Raw genomic sequence first — 6,000 nt, 5'->3', positions numbered from 1 at the left:
GATTTGAGTTTAGTGTTTCAGGTAGCTCAGTGATTCAGCCCGATCAGCGTTTCGGGCAGTTTAGTGTTTTAGGCAGGTTCAATATTGTAGACAATTCAGTGTTTGAAAGGTTTCAGAGTTTTGGGTCAGTATTGTATTTGAGTTAGAATACAAGTGTTGACGGTATAGTTGGTTGATTTGGAAATGACAAGTCTCTCTCAGCAGGATCAGTTGAGCCTTCGGCCGAGTATAAGTGACATGTAAAGATAGCTAGGCTGGTAGCTTTTCTTCGGGATGAAAGACTCGAGTTAGTAGGAGTTGAGTAATCAGATGGGATGTAAGCAAGCTGATTCAGTATGGATGACAGAATAGATGGGACAGTTATGGACAGTCGGGGTATCTTACGGAGTCGCTAGGAGCGGATAGCAGATTGCGATGGAGTGTAGTGACCGGTGGGAGATGGTGACTCAGATATTGGCAGAATAGTTGAGCAAGGGTAGTCTCAGTGCATCCAGTAGGCAGTTGAGAGGCAACAGGATTTTCAGTCGGAGGAAGTATCGTTGAGGAAATTATGGAAGGGAGAAAGATTCAGTATGTACCAACAGTAGTGATCAGCATGGTGAGTGGCTGGAGTGATGGGCATAAGGGTGTTAGATTTTCCAGACCGGGAGTTGGAGGCAGCTCAAAGGCAGTTGATCGTAGCAAACTTCGAGGATGAAGTTTAGTTTAAGTGGGGGAGAGTTGTAACACCCCAAAGTTTGGAAAGCCAAGAAAAGAAAGAAAACCTCAAGTTTAGGGGAGACTCGGCGAGTCCATGGAGGGACTCGACGAGTCCGAGCGGGATCCGGGTTGTGGTGAAAGCGACCGACTCGGCGAGTCGGCCAGGGAGACTCGGCGAGTTGGGTCTGAACGGGGAAAACCCTAAACCCGGGAACTTGGAGCCTATTTAAGTGTCTCATCTTCCTTCCTAGGGTTCATTTATTGCCTCTCTACCCCAGAACATCAAACCCTAGCCGCCATTTCCGTTTTTGGAGCTAGATCTTGCCTTGTAGAATGCATTACGCTTGGAGGAGGAAGAAAGACCTTGGAGGTGCAAGAAGGGATTGTAGATCAGGATTGTGGAGTCATTTCAGACCAAGTGGAGGTAATAAGTTGTTGCTTGGACTCTCTTTTTCATCTAGATCTACTCTTATGTGTGGGTTTTGGCCATTGTTGGTATGATATGTAACCAATTCGAGTTGGAGGTTCAGATCTGAGGTTACTACCTCAGATCCATGTTGGTTTTGGTCTAGAATCCCCTAAAGTATCAGCCTTTGATATGTTGAAGAAGCATGTTTGCCATAAACCCGAATTTAGTGTGTTTTGAGCTTGGATCTCTCAATCTACACGTAAAGTTTGCCACTTTACGTGGGGAATAGGCCCTAGAAGTATGGATCTAGGAGTTGGAAGTTCAGTTTGGCTCGAAAATCCACTGCATGGATTGAGGAATGGATAGACTCGGCGAGTCCTTCGAGTGGACTCGGCGAGTAGCTTGAAGGTGAGGAGGAACTCGACGAGTAGGATGAACAACTCGTCGAGTCGGATGAAGATAGGCATGGCCTCGGCGAGTTGGATGAACAACTCGACGAGTTGGTTGAAGATTGTCTAGGACTCGGAGAGTCTGTTCTTGGACTCGGCGAGTCAGATCGCGAAACCCTAAACCCTTCGAGTCGAGACCCAAATCAGTGAGTCGGGTGGTGACTCAGCGAGTTGGACAGGACATGACTTGGACCTAGTTGGACTCGGCGAGTCATGGATTGACTCGGCGAGTCAAGTCGCAAACAAGAAAGACTCAGGGCATATGAACCCGGCGAGTCAGTAGATAGACTCGGCGAGTAGGGTTGACCCGGAAGGTTGACTTTGACCAGGATTTTGACCTTGACCAGATTTGACCTAGTAACCTTTGGAGGTCAGTTGGACTAAGTGTCATATTGATATTGGTAGCTTGAGGAGCTAGTGGAGCAGCAGTCGAAGTCAGAAGTCAGGTAGCAGTCAAGGATTAGCAGCAACATCAGGTGAGTTTCCTTCCAGTAGGGACGGGTCTAAGGCCACAATGCCGGCCCGTTCAGTTAGCAGTAGTTTCCGGACCTCGGTCCGATGCAGTAGTTAGTATGTTTGATGCTTTCGTGGCTCAGACAAAATTTATGTGCTATGGGTTATGTGTTATGTGTTCCGGGCTACGGCCCGATGTAGTATGCAGTATATGTGTTCATGCTAGTTGATATGTTATGCTATGCTATGATTCAGTCAGTTCCGGACTTCGGTCCGATGCAGTTAGTTCCGGACTTCGGTCCGATGCAGGGGACAGGGTCCCAGTCAGTTCCGGACTTCGGTCCGATGCAGTTAGTTCCGGACTTGGTCCGATGCAGGGGACAGGATCCCAGTCAGTTCCGGACTTCGGTCCGATGCAATTAGTTCCAGACATTGGCCCGATGCAGGGGACAAGGTCCCAGTCAGTTCCGGACTCCGGTCCGATGCAGTTTCCGGGCTTCGTCCCGATGCAGTGGGCAAGGCCCAATATGTGTTTATATGTTATTGTATGGTATGTGGTAGTTTGGGGAGCTCACTAAGCTTCGTGCTTACAGTTTCAGTTTTGGTTTCAGGTATTCAGTTTTCAAAAGAGGAGCTCGGGAAGATTGCAGTGCACACACCATTTGTTCAGCCTGGGATGTTTTTACTCTGATATATTTGACAGTTGTTATAATATTCTGAGATACATTGCTTATGATTTCTATATGAGGTTTATTGACTATGGTTTTATCATTAAATTAAACGAAATTTTCAGACTGTGTTTTTTTTTGGGATGTTACAAGTTGGTATCAGAGCCCTGGTTTGAGGGATTCGGATACACTTCCGGGTGTATCTGAACTCAAACTAAGGGGAAATAAAAGATTTTTATTATTTAAAAATGCAAACGTCTTCTAAAAGAATTTTGAAAGCACCTAGAAAGAAAGAAATTTTTAACGAGATAGAGGTGTGTGCATGCGATCAGCCGAGCTCAAGTAAGTACTCCCAATTTACCCATACAAGTTATGTTATGAATATCAGTATCAGTATCAGTATCAGTTCAGTTCGGTTTCAGTTTCAGCTTCAGTAGAACAGCATGCTAGAGTAGGACTAAGGATCTAGGATGATGCCTTATGTGTCTGCTTTATGTGTTTCAGCTTGATAAGAACTTCATGCTAGTAATGAGTAGACAGTAGTAGGATAGCCTGGGTAGGTTATGCCTGATAGTATGAGCTTAGCATTGTATGCTAGTGCAGTTTCTTGTTATGAGAATGGTTTTGCCTGAGTATGTTTCCCTTATCCGAATGTTGCTTGCTTCGTGCTTTGTAGAACTCTGAGTGATGAGAGTTAGCCATTAGGTGAATACGTCACATTACATGTGATCAGGGTTGAATAATCTCAGAGTGCTGGATTTGGCCCTACTGCGCAGCTCTTGTTTGAGTCCAACCGTTTTAGGGACGGGACTTTTACTCGAAGGATTATCCGAGCCTCGTCACATGTGATGGTATTCAGGTGGTGGCTAATTGACATTACAAGGAGGCCTTTAGCAGCTGAGGACTGTTTGAGTAGAGTCAGAGGTTCCCTAGGGCAAGCCTAGGATGAGAGTAGCAGAGATCAGTAGAGGAGTAAAGGGGACTTGGTGGAGTTGAGGTAACTCTTGAGGAAAGTACGGATAGATGTGGAAGGTAGTAGGGGCCCATACTACTGAAAGTAGAGGATCCGTACTCGATTCAAGAGGGGCCGAGGCGAAACCAAGGAACTAGTAGAGTATGTCAGAGATCCCTCAGCAGTAGTATGTATTTGGTCAGGGATTGTTATATTTTCAGCATGGCGACGTTGCGCGAGATATCAGTTGGCAGTTCAGGTGCAGGGGAGGGGTCTGGCTCGGGCTTTAGAGCCGGACAGCTTGACGATCAGATGAGGGATTTCATTTCCGCAGAGATTATGCGCAACATCATCGATCCGACTCCAGTGATTTCCGGTTCAGTTAGAGAGGCTATTGTGGAGTTTATGGACAGTCATCTTGAGGCCTGTAGGGGCCGGGTTAGTTTCAGGACAGACTGGGGCTCGTCTAGGCCCCGAGTCTTATGGAGTTCTGGGATCCATCAGGGGACAGGGTCTCGTCTAGGCCCCGAGTCTTATGGAGTCTTATGTGGTAGTTTGGGGGAGCTCACTAAGCTTCGTGCTTATAGTTTCAGTTTTGGTTTCAGGTATTCAGTTTTCAAAAGAGGAGCTCGGGAAGATTGCAGTGCACACACCATTTGTTCAGCCTGGGATGTTTTTACTCTGATATATTTGACAGTTGTTATAATATTCTGAGATACATTGCTTATGATTTCTATATGAGGTTTATTGACTATGGTTTTATCATTAAATTAAACAAAAATTTCAGACTATGTTTTTTTTGGGATGTTACATAGCGATCCTACATTTTCAGTTCATCCATACCACTCACTACAGGTGAGTTCATACCCCTTAACCAATGATTTAAATGTTTTTAAATGCTTTATGGGGGGATACAAGTTAAATACTTATAGTTATTACATCAATCACATGTGATTAATAACTACAAAACCAGTGATTTCTTACCGTTCAAACTGTTTATCAATCCGAATTGTTTCAAACTGTTTTACAAACTCTTTTACTTATCAAATACTTTTACTTCAATTCTTTAATACTTATTATCAATTGCATGTCTATGTATGTATACTTATATAATAAATGTTTAAAAGGCTTAGGAAGGCCTGCCTGCCCTATTTCCTTTTCGCGCGTGAGATGTGGTCTGGTGGCATATATCGTGTGTACATATGTAGTCATAAAGGTACTTCCAGTTCATTTAGTACCCTTGGGTAGCAAGGGTATACTTCCAGGTTCATACATACCAGTTACAAAATTAGTAAGTTACCATATGGGTAGCACAAGAGAATACTAATACTATAACTAGATCAAAGAAACATACAATGAGTTAGTTTCATTCATGCGTCAGTTCGAGTAGCACACACAGTACATTACTATACATGCTAGATAGAGAGAACATACATTACAGCTAGCACACGTAGAACATTTTAGTACACACAGGCTAGACAGAGAAATATTACACTTTCAGTTAGCACATTTGTTACATATACGTTTATGTAGTTATGTGAACCATTGAGCGGGTCATGGCACTTCCTGCCACGACCGTTCTTGTATCTCGAATGTCCTTAATTGGAGAGTGTATGAGTTTGTGTATAGATCTATACTGGATTAACTATCCTACACCTTGTTGCTCGCTACAGTGGGACTTGCAAGTCTACGGGTACCAAATGTCATTTCTTACGACGTCTTACATCGTCGTTTTACTAGATTCGGTAGCAGGATACAGGTCGATCACATGTTATTTGAAAACACCTTTTTGTATTAAGGTAGTTAGTACCACGGTAGTCACTTATTACAAATACTAAGGTACGATAATATTTTCCCATTACATTCACTTCGTGAATATTCACACGATGCACGGTAATGTAGTAACTATATTTTTGGTTAATGATATTAAGAATTTGGGAAACACACACTCTAACAAGAGACATATACACGAACACGAGATGCCTTGGTAGAAGGCTAAAGTTAGTAGAAAACATAGGGTTTTCTAGGAGAGTTCAAACATTATACAAAACATTGTACAAAACATTTTACAGAAACAACTTTCAAATGTTTTCATACAAACTCAGACATTAATATACTTATGATCTCACCAGCATTAAGCTGATACTCGCTTTCAAAATAACTTGTATTCTCAGGTCACCACTAGACAGGTACAGGTGTCAGGCTTTTGAGAAGATGGAGTTCGTTCAAGACTCATCTTTTATTTTGATATGTATATTTTTGGTGTCTATAACTTTGACAGAACACACATGTATGAAATTATAATATTAATGCAATGGATGATGTTGTTGCTTGTTTACTACTATTCATTGTTGTGATACTGTACATGAT

The sequence above is a fragment of the Lactuca saligna genome, chromosome 5 (genome assembly GCF_052625555.1).
Source record: "Lactuca saligna cultivar CGN05327 chromosome 5, ASM5262555v1, whole genome shotgun sequence".
NCBI lineage: Eukaryota > Viridiplantae > Streptophyta > Magnoliopsida > Asterales > Asteraceae > Lactuca > Lactuca saligna.
The sequence above is the reverse complement of the archived record's forward strand: the minus strand, read 5'-3'. Positions refer to the sequence as shown.